General features: G+C 47.6%; 1 protein-coding gene and 1 long non-coding RNA gene across 4 annotated transcripts in view; one reads left to right on the top strand and one right to left on the bottom strand.

The window, feature by feature from the left end:
* LOC118361769 (sodium channel protein type 4 subunit alpha-like) overlaps positions 1-12,348 on the bottom strand; it is a 202,105-nt gene that overhangs the window by 120,137 nt on the left and 69,620 nt on the right. The window lies entirely within an intron of this gene.
* On the top strand, positions 1,258-1,914 carry LOC118361770 (uncharacterized). The gene is made up of 3 exons (XR_004821056.1): positions 1,258-1,405; positions 1,517-1,633; positions 1,767-1,914. It is a non-coding gene; the product is annotated as an uncharacterized LOC118361770 (long non-coding RNA).

Here is a 12,348-nt window from a genome sequence, read left to right as displayed (position 1 = left end):
TGGGATTGTTGTTCAAAATATGTAGCTGACATAATGGGACAGGTTTAGATGCTTTTCCATGACTAAACCCTCGTGTAGACAACACTTATCGGGCCTAAGAGGGTGATGTCAGCCCAGAGCAATGCCACTGCATGCCACCCCACGTTAGATATGCCCCCCAGCCCCTCGAACCCCCATGACAGAAAGGTGAGTGACTCCGACACCCGGTTTCCTCTGAGACACGGACCATGCTAGAGTGGCTAGAGGAGCTAGGGGGGCATGTGAAATGGGTGGGTGTCTTGAAGAGTGAGGCGGGGGAGTTGAAAGGACGTGGCGCCACCAACCTGCCATCACGCCAGTCACTCGTCCCCTCACACCACCTCAGCCCTTCACCCATCCCTGAAAAGTCTACCAGGCAACATGTGTCAACCAGGGATAGGATTGATTTCAATTTCATTTGAAATTCTAATTCAATTCTTGAATTCACTCATGAAGTGGAGAATTTATGTTGAATTCAATTTCAATTTCAACAGTTCACGTTATGGAATTGGAATTGAATTGGAAATAGACTGTTTGGACTGTTTGGACTTGAATTGAAATTGAATTGGATTTGTAAAATCAAAATCTTTGGAAACTTTTAATTATGTTGGAATTAAATATTTTTACATTTGCCAGTTGATGGACTTAATTCACATACTGTAGTATAAAAAATGTACTTCAGGATATGTTTTAAATAATTTATACTTGTACATCTACAATTCCAGTATAGCTAGGCTGTCTGAACAGTTACATGATCAGCCTCAAAGCATGAGGGAATTTTAATTTGTGGACATGTTGGGGTTAATATTAAGTCGCTCTGGATAAGAGCGTCTGCTAAATGACTTAAATGTAAATATAATATTGAATCGGGAATTTAATTATTATAATTGACCTAACACTGGAATTGAGAGAAATTGAACCATCTCAGAATTCAAATACTGACCTGGAATCTGAATTGAATTAAATGGAATTCACAGGGAGAGAGAATTGAATTAGAATTGAATTTGTGGAATTAACCCAAACCCTGCAGGCAACATCCATCTCTCAGCGGCTTTGGCCGCGGCTGTGGCATGTGGAGGGAGAGTGTGAGGGTGTGGGGCAATGGGCTTTATCACCCACCAGACACATCTTTGTGTCTCTGAGGACGTGTTAATGGACAGGCCCCACTTCAGCCTCTGGGACGCCCTTAATGGGAGGCCCTAAACCCTGCTCTGCCTGTCCTTCGCCTCATATCACACACACACACAAACACACACACACACATATCCCAACACAATTCCCATACAGTGGCTCGACATAAACACGTCTGAAGTGGAGATAAAACAGAATTTAATCTATCATCGTTTTTAAGATGTATTTACTACTTTTTCAATTTCAGAATCTACATGTAAGTACACCCTTTTTGTGTTTTCTGTAATTGTTATCATGGCTGCATGTACGCAAGTCCATAGTTAGCCACAAAAACACGCGAGCTGAACAATGTTTTGTTATTTTCTAGTGGCATAAATCCTTATGGCCTTTCAGGAAAACCAGGAAAGAGTGGCAGGGATTACACCGAGGAAGATGAGCACTCGTGCTATCTTTACAGGGGTGGATATACTCCTCCCTGCCATTGGTAATGCCACGCATCGATGTAGACGGAACGTTCTAAACGTTCTGAACTCTGTCATTTTGTGATGGTTCCTGTCCTAGATCTGTCAATCTGAGACCCAGATTATAATCTCACCTGTGTTTGCAATCTCTAACAGTGGGGCACCCAGAGGCATCAATACAATGGATCTAATTTGAGCCAGAAATGCTGGACTACAACATGAAGAGGAACAGGATAAACCTTTTCAAACATAACAATGCCTCACACTGTAATTAAAAGGACCACGGTTTGGTTAAATAAATGTTTTCACCCTTCATCTCTAATTTGACAGCACAGAAAGTGTCACTACAAACTTGGCAGTTGATGACCAACAAACATGCAACAGCTACAGAATCAGATCACTTTTATAGGATACAGGTCCTACCCTGCAATCAAAGCCCTGCCCGCTGTTCTTGTTGTTATGTGTAACGTGTTGTGTTCTTGTTAGCGAGAGATAGGGAGGAGTCACTCAGCAGGGAGGAGTCACTGAGAAGGGAGGAGTCACTGAGCAGGGAGGAGTCACTGAGCAGGGAGGAGTCACTCAGCAGGGAGGAGTCACTGAGCAGGGAGGAGTCACTGAGCAGGGAGGAGTCACTGAGCAGGGAGGAGTCACTCAGCAGGGAGGAGTCACTGAGAAGGGAGGAGTCACTGAGCAGGGATGAAGTCACTGAGCAGGGATGAAGTCACTCAGCAGGGAGGAGTCACTGAGAAGGGAGGATTCACTGAGCAGGGTGAAGTCACTCAGCAGGGAGGAGTCACTGAGCAGGGAGGAGTCACTGAGCAGGGATGAAGTCACTGAGCGGGGATGAAGTCACTCAGCAGGGAGGAGTCACTGAGCAGTGGGGAGTCACTGAGCAGGGAGGAGTCACTGAGCAGTGGGGAGACACTCAGCAGGGAGGAGACACTGAGCAGGGAGGAGACACTGAGCAGGGAGGAGACACTCAGCAGGGAGGAGACACTGAGCAGGGAGGAGACACTGAGCAGGGAGGAGACACTCAGCAGGGAGGAGACACTGAGCAGGGAGGAGTCACTCAGCAGGGAGGAATCACAGAGCAGGGAGGAGACACTGAGCAGGGAGGAGACACTGAGCAGGGAGGAGACACTCAGCAGGGAGGAATCACAGAGCAGGGAGGAGTCTCTCAGCAGGGAGGAGATACTGAGCAGGGAGGAAGTCACTCAGCAGGGAGGAGTCACTGAGCAGGGTGAAGTCACTCATCAGGGAGGAGTCACTGAGCAGGGAGGAGTCACTGAGCAGGGATGAAGTCACTGAGCGGGGATGAAGTCACTCATCAGGGAGGAGTCACTGAGCAGTGGGGAGTCACTGAGCAGGGAGGAGTCACTGAGCAGTGGGGAGACACTCAGCAGGGAGGAGACACTGAGCAGGGAGGAGACACTGAGCAGGGAGGAGACACTCAGCAGGGAGGAGACACTGAGCAGGGAGGAGACACTGAGCAGGGAGGAGACACTCAGCAGGAAGGAGACACTGAGCAGGGAGGAGTCACTCAGCAGGGAGGAATCACAGAGCAGGGAGGAGACACTGAGCAGGGAGGAGACACTGAGCAGGGAGGAGACACTCAGCAGGGAGGAATCACAGAGCAGGGAGGAGTCTCTCAGCAGGGAGGAGATACTGAGCAGGGAGGAGACACTCAGCAGGGAGGAGACACACAGCAGGGAGGAATCACTCAGCAGGGAGGAGACACTCAGCAGGGAGGAGACACTCAGCAGGGAGGAGTCTCTCAGCAGGGAGGAGACACTGAGTAGGGAGGAGACACTCAGCAGGGAGGAGACACTGAGTAGGGAGGAGACACTCAGCAGGGAGGAGACACTGAGTAGGGAGGAGACACTCAGCAGGGAGGAGTCACTCATCAGGGAGAAGTCACTGAGCAGGGAGGAGTCAATGAGCAGGGAGGAGTCACTCAGCAGGGAGGAGTCACTCAGCAGGGAGAAGTCACTGAGCAGGGAGGAGTCAATGAGCAGGGAGGAGTCACTCAGCAGGGAGGAGTCACTCAGCAGGGAGGAGTCACTGAGTAGGGAGGAGACACTGAGCAGGGAGGAGACACTGAGTAGGGAGGAGACACTCAGCAGGGAGGAGTCACTCATCAGGGAGGAGTCACTCAGCAGGGAGGAGTCACTGAGTAGGGAGGAGACACTGAGCAGGGAGGAGACACTGAGTAGGGAGGAGACACTCAGCAGGGAGGAGTCACTCAGCAGGGAGGAGACACTGAGTAGGGAGGAGACACTGAGCAGGGAGGAGACACTGAGTAGGGAGGAGACACTCAGCAGGGAGGAGTCACTCATCAGGGAGAAGTCACTGAGCAGGGAGGAGTCAATGAGCAGGGAGGAGTCACTCAGCAGGGAGGAGTCACTCAGCAGGGAGGAGTCACTGAGTAGGGTGGAGACACTGAGCAGGGAGGAGACACTGAGTAGGGAGGAGACACTCCGCAGGGAGGAGTCACTCAGCAGGGAGGAGACACTGAGTAGGGAGGAGACACTCAGCAGGGAGGAGACACTGAGTAGGGAGGAGACACTCAGCAGGGAGGAGTCACTCATCAGGGAGAAGTCACTGAGCAGGGAGGAGTCAATGAGCAGGGAGGAGTCACTCAGCAGGGAGGAGTCACTCAGCAGGGAGGAGTCACTGAGTAGGGTGGAGACACTGAGTAGGGAGGAGACACTGAGCAGGGAGGAGACACTGAGTAGGGAGGAGACACTCAGCAGGGAGGAGTCACTCAGCAGGGAGGAGTCACTGAGCAGGGAGGAGACAATGAGCAGGGAGGAGTCACTCATCAGGGAGGAGTCACTCAGCAGGGAGGAGTCACTGAGTAGGGTGGAGACACTGAGCAGGGAGGAGACACTGAGTAGGGAGGAGACACTCCGCAGGGAGGAGTCACTCAGCAGGGAGGAGACACTGAGTAGGGAGGAGACACTGAGCAGGGAGGAGACACTGAGTAGGGAGGAGACACTCAGCAGGGAGGAGTCACTCATCAGGGAGAAGTCACTGAGCAGGGAGGAGTCAATGAGCAGGGAGGAGTCACTCAGCAGGGAGGAGTCACTCAGCAGGGAGGAGTCACTGAGTAGGGTGGAGACACTGAGCAGGGAGGAGACACTGAGTAGGGAGGAGACACTCCGCAGGGAGGAGTCACTCAGCAGGGAGGAGACACTGAGTAGGGAGGAGACACTGAGCAGGGAGGAGACACTGAGTAGGGAGGAGACACTCAGCAGGGAGGAGTCACTCATCAGGGAGAAGTCACTGAGCAGGGAGGAGTCAATGAGCAGGGAGGAGTCACTCAGCAGGGAGGAGTCACTCAGCAGGGAGAAGTCACTGAGCAGGGAGGAGTCAATGAGCAGGGAGGAGTCACTCAGCAGGGAGGAGTCACTCAGCAGGGAGGAGTCACTGAGCAGGGAGGAGTCAATGAGCAGGGAGGAGTCAATGAGCAGGGAGGAGACACTCAGCAGGGAGGAGTCACTGAGCAGGGAGGAGTCACTCAGCAACCTGTTGTTATGTGTAATGTGTTGTGTTCTTGTCAGCGAAAGATAGAGAGGAGTCACTGAGCAGGGATGAAGTCACTCAGCAGGGAGGAGTCACTGAGCAGGGATGAAGTCAATGAGCAGGGAGGAGTCACTCAGCAGGGAGGAGTCACTCATCAGGGAGAAGTCACTGAGCAGGGAGGAGTCAATGAGCAGGGAGGAGTCACTCAGCAGGGAGGAGTCACTCAGCAGGGAGGAATCACAGAGCAGGGAGGAGTCTCTCAGCAGCCTGTTGTTATGTGTAATGTGTTGTGTTCTTGTCAGCGATAGATAGAGAGGAGTCACTGAGCAGGGATGAAGTCACTCAGCAGGGAGGAGTCACTGAGCAGGGATGAAGTCAATGAGCAGTGAGGAGTCACTCAGCAGGGAGGAGTCACTCAGCAGGGAGAAGTCACTGAGCAGGGAGGAGTCAATGAGTAGGGAGGAGTCACTCAGCAGGGAGGAGTCACTGAGCAGGGAGGAGTCAATGAGCAGGGAGGAGTCAATGAGCAGGGAGGAGTAACTCATCAGGGAGAAGTCACTGAGCAGGGAGGAGTCAATGAGCAGGGAGGAGTCACTGAGCAGGGAGGAGTCAATGAGCAGGGAGGAGTCACTGAGCAGGGAGGAGTCAATGAGCAGGGAGGAGTCACTCAGCAGGGAGGAGTCACTCAGCAGGGAGGAGTCACTCAGCAGGGGGGAGTCACTGAGCAGGGAGGAGTCATTCAGCAGGGAGGAGACACTGAGCAGGGAGGAGTCACTGAGCAGGGAGGAGTCTCTCAGCACTCCGGCAGCTGGGGGTGTGATTGGCTGCTATCCTATCTCTGGCCAGGGAACTGGGCATTCTGATATAGGGTTATTTTGGGCACCAGCAGTGAGCCCTGGCCCCTGTCCCGTTAGGAGGATCGGGGGGGGGGATTGACTATATCCCAGGGAAGATAGGTAGTTACTAACGGTTCATCACAATACGCTGTTGAAAAGGGAGCAGTAATGTACACTATATATAGTATATGCCAGTGGTTCCTAAACTTTTCATTGTCCCGTACCCCTTCAGACATTCACTCTCCAGCCCCTCTAGCACCAGAGGCCAGTGTTTTTTTGCCATCATTGTAAGCCTGCCACACACACGCACTATTTCTTAAACATAAGAATGAGTGTGAGTTTTTGGCAGAACCCAGCTTGTGGGAAGTGACAAAGATGCTCTGTCAAAATGGCACCAGAAGAAATGGCAGCAGTTTTACAGGCGCCCAACCAATTATGCTATTATGTGTTTTTTTCGCATTATTTGAAACTCATTTTGTACAAGACGCCCAGTGACACGAGCCTACCAGACGAGCTAAATCACTTCTATGCTCGCTTCGAGGCAAGCAACACTGAGGCATGCATGAGAGCATCAGCTGTTCCGGACGACTGTCTGATCACGCTCTCCGTAGCCGACGTGAGTAAGACCTTTAGACAGGTCAACATACACAAGGCTGCGGGGCCAGACGGATTACCAGGACGTGTGCTCCGGGCATATGCTGACCAACTGGCAGGTGTCTTCACTGACATTTTCAACATATCCCTGATTGAGTCTGTAATCCCAACATGTTTCAAGCAGACCACCATAGTCCCTGTGCCCAAGAACACAAAGGCAACCTGCCTAAATTACTACAGACTCATAGCACTCACATCTGTAGCCAGGAAGTGCTTTGAAAGGTTGGTAATGGCTCACATTAACACCATTATCCCAGAAACCCTAGACCCACTCCAATTTGCATACTGCCCAAACAGATCCACGGATTATGTAATAGTGCTCTATTGCACTCCACACTGCCCTTCCCCACCTGGACAAAAGGAACACTTATGTGAGAATGATATTCATTGACTACAGCTCAGCATTCCACACCATAGTACCCTCAAAGCTCATCACTAAGCTAAGGATCCTGGGACTAAACAATTCCCTCTGCAACTGGATCCTGGACTTCCTGACGGCTGCCCCAGGTGGTGAGGGTAAGGAGCAACACATCTGCCACGCTGATCCTCAACACTGGAGTCCCTCAGGGGTGCGTGCTCATTCCTTTCCTGTACTGCCTGTTGTATTCAGCGCACGTGACAAATCAACTTGGTCTTTTATTTGAGCTCTTATAGGATCAGGGCACAAATAATAACATAATAATAATCAATCATTTTGCTCTTTATTTAGCCATCATGCTTATAAAACCTTATTTGTTCATTGAAAATTGTGAATAACTCACCACAGGTTAATAAGAAGGGTGTGCTTGAAAGGATGAACATAACTCTGCAATGTTGGGTTGTATTGGGGAGAGTCTCAGTCTTAAATCATTTTCCATACACAGTCTGTGCCTGTATTTCATTTTCATGCTAGCGAGGGCCGAGAATCCACTCTCACATAGGTACGTGGTTACAAAGGGCATTAGTGTCTTAACAGCGTGAATTGCCAAGGGCAAGAAACTTTGATTGCAGCCATTTCCAGAAATTTGGCAGTGGCTTCTGATTAAGTAAAATTTTCACAGAACCGCTTGTTGCAATTTCGATAAGGCTTTCTTGATCAGATATCGGTAAGTAAACTGGAGGCAGGGCATGAAAATGATAACGAATCCAGTTGTTTCGGGAAAGTACCTGCATAAGGTGTATCCAAGAGGTGTATCCAAGATGGAGTAGCAGTCAGACGTCTTTGTCTCGTCCCATGTGTATATAACTTTTTCTTCACGTTCTTTTTAATATTTTTCCTAAACCTCAACTTCAAAATACTCTCCTGCAACACGCCTCACCTAACGTGCTGTGGATCTGTTTTTTTTTCCTAAAGTATTTCTATTTTCATCTGAACTAGAATACCAAAGCGAGCTAGCTAACTAGCTACCAGCTATCAATCAGCTAACCACTGCGAGCGGTCATCGACTAACCTTTAGCTCGGAAAGCTCTCGCCAGTTCGTACAACGTGCTTCAAACCAGAGCATACCGGACCTATTTTTCTCTCCATATCCCCGAATTCCTACCGCAAACTCTGAATCTTTTCATCTGGATCATCACAGCTAGCTAACCGCAACCCGGGTTGACTACTCCTGGCTAACGTTTCCGTCCCGGGGCTAGCACCAACTAGCCCGGGGCTAGCCCATGCTAGACAAGTCTCCCGGCTCACTCCTGGGCTACAATATCCGGACCCCTTCTACTGCCGGTGCAGGGCACGGAACCCCACCGATCCTCTACGACTGGAATACCGACATCATCTGCCCGAGGATTCCAACAGGCCCCTCAGATGCGACATCCGCTGAAGGCCCATTCTGCTAACCTGCTAGCTACCTAGAGCTACTTGGAACCCTACTAATCGATGACTGGTCTATCAACCTCACCGCACGAAGAGGCAAAAACAGACTTACCCCCATAGCGATGTCCCCCAAAGGCTAACTTGCTAGCCCCGGTCTACTAACTGCTAGCTTGCCTGCCTAAGTCTGCTAACTGCTAGCCCCTGCTAACTGCTTGCTTGCTAACCCGGTCTGCTAATTGCTAGCTTGTTTAGCCCCGGCCTACTAACGTTAGCCTGTTAGCATCGGCCAGCTAACTGTCTGAATCGCCGTGTCCCCCAGTCAGCCCAACCACTCACTGGACCCATATGTTCACTTGGCTACGCATGCCTCTCTCAAATACCAGGAGCTGTGCCAGGCCCGTCAGGTCTGTTGACTCATCCAGCTGTAACGTATTTAATTCACTGGCTTGTATGCAAAGCAGTAATTGTTTCAAAACATCTCCTGCCATGTCACTGATGCATTGTAAAACAGTGTTGTTTGATGAAGACATTGTCTGTATAATTTTCTGAGGCCTTTTCCCCCAGCATTGTCCTAACCATATCCGCGGCAGCAGGAAGAATTAAGTCCTTCACAATAGTATGGGGTTTGCCTGTCCTAGCCACTCTGTAGCTCACCATATAAAACGCTTCTAGCCCCTTCTTATTAATGGTATCTCTTGCTTTTATACATGTCTTACTACTCGAAAGTTGTCTTTATTCTCGCTCAAAAGACTCTGGTGGCTTATTTTTCAAATTGTCATGTTTCGTTTCCAAATGTCTGTGCAAGAGTGAAGGTTTCCCTACATTCCAAAACAAAATGATGTACCTTTTACTCCATACATTTTCCCTGACACCCAAAAGTACTCATTACATTTTGAATGCTTAGCAGGACAGAAAATCATCCAATTCACACTCTTATCAAGAGAACATCCCTGGTCATCCCTACTGCCTCTGATCTGGTGGACTCACTGAACACAAATGCTTTGTTTGTAAATGATTTGCTTATATGCATTCTGGTTTGATTAATATAAGGAATTTGAAATGATTTATACTTTTACTTTTGATACTTAAGTATCTATACTACACTTACTTTGATGCTTAAGTATATTTAAAACCAAATACTTTCACTAAAGTAGTATTTTACTGGCTGACTTTCACTTTTACTTGAGTAATTTTTCATTAAGGTATCTTTACTTTTACTCAAGCATGACAATTAGGCCATTTTTCCAGCACTGACAACAATACACCACTGACAACAGTACACCACTGACAACAGTAAACCACTGACAACAGTACACCACTGACAACAGTACACCACTGACAACAGTAAACCACTGACAACAGTACACCACTGACAACAGTAAACCACTGACAACAGTAAACCACTGACAACAGTAAACCACTGACAACAGTACACCACTGACAACAGTTCACCACTGACAACAGTAAACCACTGGCAACAGTAAACCACTGACAACAGTACACCACTGACAACAGTAAACCACTGACAACAGTAAACCACTGACAACAGTAAACCACTGACAACAGTACACCACTGACAACAAACAGTAAACCACTGACAACAGTACACCACTGACAACAGTAAACCACTGACAACAGTACACCACTGACAACAGTACACCTCTGACAACAGTAAACCACTGACAACAGTAAACCACTGACAACAGTAAATCACTGACAACAGTACACCACTGACAACAGTACACCTCTGACAACAGTACACCTCTGACAACCATACAGGCCACAACACGGATGGAGACCAAACAGATTGGCAGCAGCAAAACAGTATTAGTGGTCTACATGCATTACAAACTAGTAGGCTTTTAAAAGTATCAATGCAGCTGTGGAGGATTTATTGTAACATCAGATCGCCATATCTGAGCACATGGCCCATGTAGCAGACAGGTGTGTGTTCATTAGATTGGGCCATTACATCACTCCCCCCCCCCTTCTGTAGTTGGCCGATCATAGAAGAGAATAGAAGCAGGAGCAGGGGGAGTGAGAGAGCATCTGAGGGTTCCCTAGGGTCGCGGGGTGGAGGGAACATTGGCTTGGCTGAGAGTTGAGTCACCCCTTTCAGATCCAACCCTTCCACCCTGTGAAACAACAAAGCCCAGTGGAGAAGCCTTCAAAGACTGGTGGGTGGAGGAGGCTGCCTTGACTTGGTGTTCTCACAGCTCAGATTTAGGCATTAGGCACCAAATGGAGGAAAACATCTGAATATCCAGAGGGACTACCAAGACTACCAAGACAATAAATGCCCCCCCTAATGAACATGAGCCAGGATTCTGACCAACCACAGGCTGGGAATAGCCAGAGTCTTTCATTAGAGCTTGCAATGGAAAACTCTTCAAAACATGTTGCAGTGGAAATTGAAAATGAGTGTTCTTAAGTCCAGTTTATCCCTCCCTGATTCAGTCTGCTTTTTCCATTTGGTATCTAATGAACATGATCCCGATGAATAACTCTGCATTAGGCCTCAGTTCTCACGAAACCACACTTCCTCCCGAGGTACTGATACAGACAGAGTGAACCAATCAGAAAAATAATACAGAAATGAACTAAGATTCCTACACGGGTAATAATGATGTTCAAAATGTTACGTCAAAGAGGAAAATGAATAGTTTGGGTGTATTTATGTCACTACATAATACGTGTTTTAGCAGAATTACAACATTCACTGGAAATTAAACTGTAGATACAGTATGTCTAGCTACTGTAGGCACCCATAATGTTAGGTCCTCTCATCTCACATAGAAACAATCTCATCAGTACAACCTACTACTAGAGAGGTCTAGGACTGAGGTCTATGATAATGAAAGTACTTAACATTTCTATAGCAACGGTATCCAGGAGGTTGTTGCCCATGGAGATTGTTTTGTGACACCTCTCCGGAGGATGTGGATCGGCCTCTCAGGGATTGGAGGAACTCAGTGGAGGCAGGCAATATGATTGTTTTGTCATGATTTATGTTTGATTTTATGACTTTTCTTATTTCCAGTGTAGCTCGTGAAGATTAGGACGGATTGACTGATTAGGTAAGAATGCCATAAGATTTACTTTCACAAAATTGGCATTTAGTAGATATTTCATATGTCATTTATTCATTTACAAAATAGTTTAGTTTCCTTTAAAATTAATTCATATATTGTTTATAAGTTGATAGAATGAGTTTATGCCAATTTAATTTATATAAGTATATTCAGTCTGCGCATAACCAGAATCCATAATAACTTGATAAAGGGAAACCTCTGATCAACGTTTATCTTAGGTGAATAAGCTATGAAGTAAAATGTCTGGAGAAACACACAAACAACAATACAACTACGACTATGCTGTTTCCAATCAAATACTTTGAGGGGAACCTGTCTGGCTTTTGACCAAAATCTAGAACCGTCCTTTTGGTCAAATTATAGGAGGCGGACATACTCATGTAATCTTACGAGCATCTAAAATATATCCTAATTACAGTTTATTAGTATAAAAAAGTACCTTAATGAAATACATTTACACTCTGTAATTATCAGTGTAATACAAGCTTGCTGATGGGTCTTTATGAACATTTACAGTTCTAAGAAAATTACCAGATCATTAGAGTCCTTCAGCTGGTATCATAACTGGGAAAATGTGGCGTAGTTGTTAGCATACCCTTGGCCTATCTTAAAGTATTCTATGAAATAGCCCCCTGAATGGCCACCCCTAACGACAAAGGCCTATAGCCTAAACCAGTGATAATGCCATCCCCCCAAAAATTCTAACAGCAAAGCTAGCCAGCATAAATAACCAGAAAAATAAAGGCCCTTCAACATACACTCGATATAAATGCAATTAACGAGCTGTTACATTCAATTTGATGACTCATTCGAGTAGAACTGGATAGAACTGGAGTAGG

Source organism: Oncorhynchus keta, chromosome 28 (genome assembly GCF_023373465.1).
Source record: "Oncorhynchus keta strain PuntledgeMale-10-30-2019 chromosome 28, Oket_V2, whole genome shotgun sequence".
In the NCBI taxonomy this organism is placed as follows: domain Eukaryota; kingdom Metazoa; phylum Chordata; class Actinopteri; order Salmoniformes; family Salmonidae; genus Oncorhynchus; species Oncorhynchus keta.
This window is presented reverse-complemented; position numbering and strand designations above follow the sequence as displayed.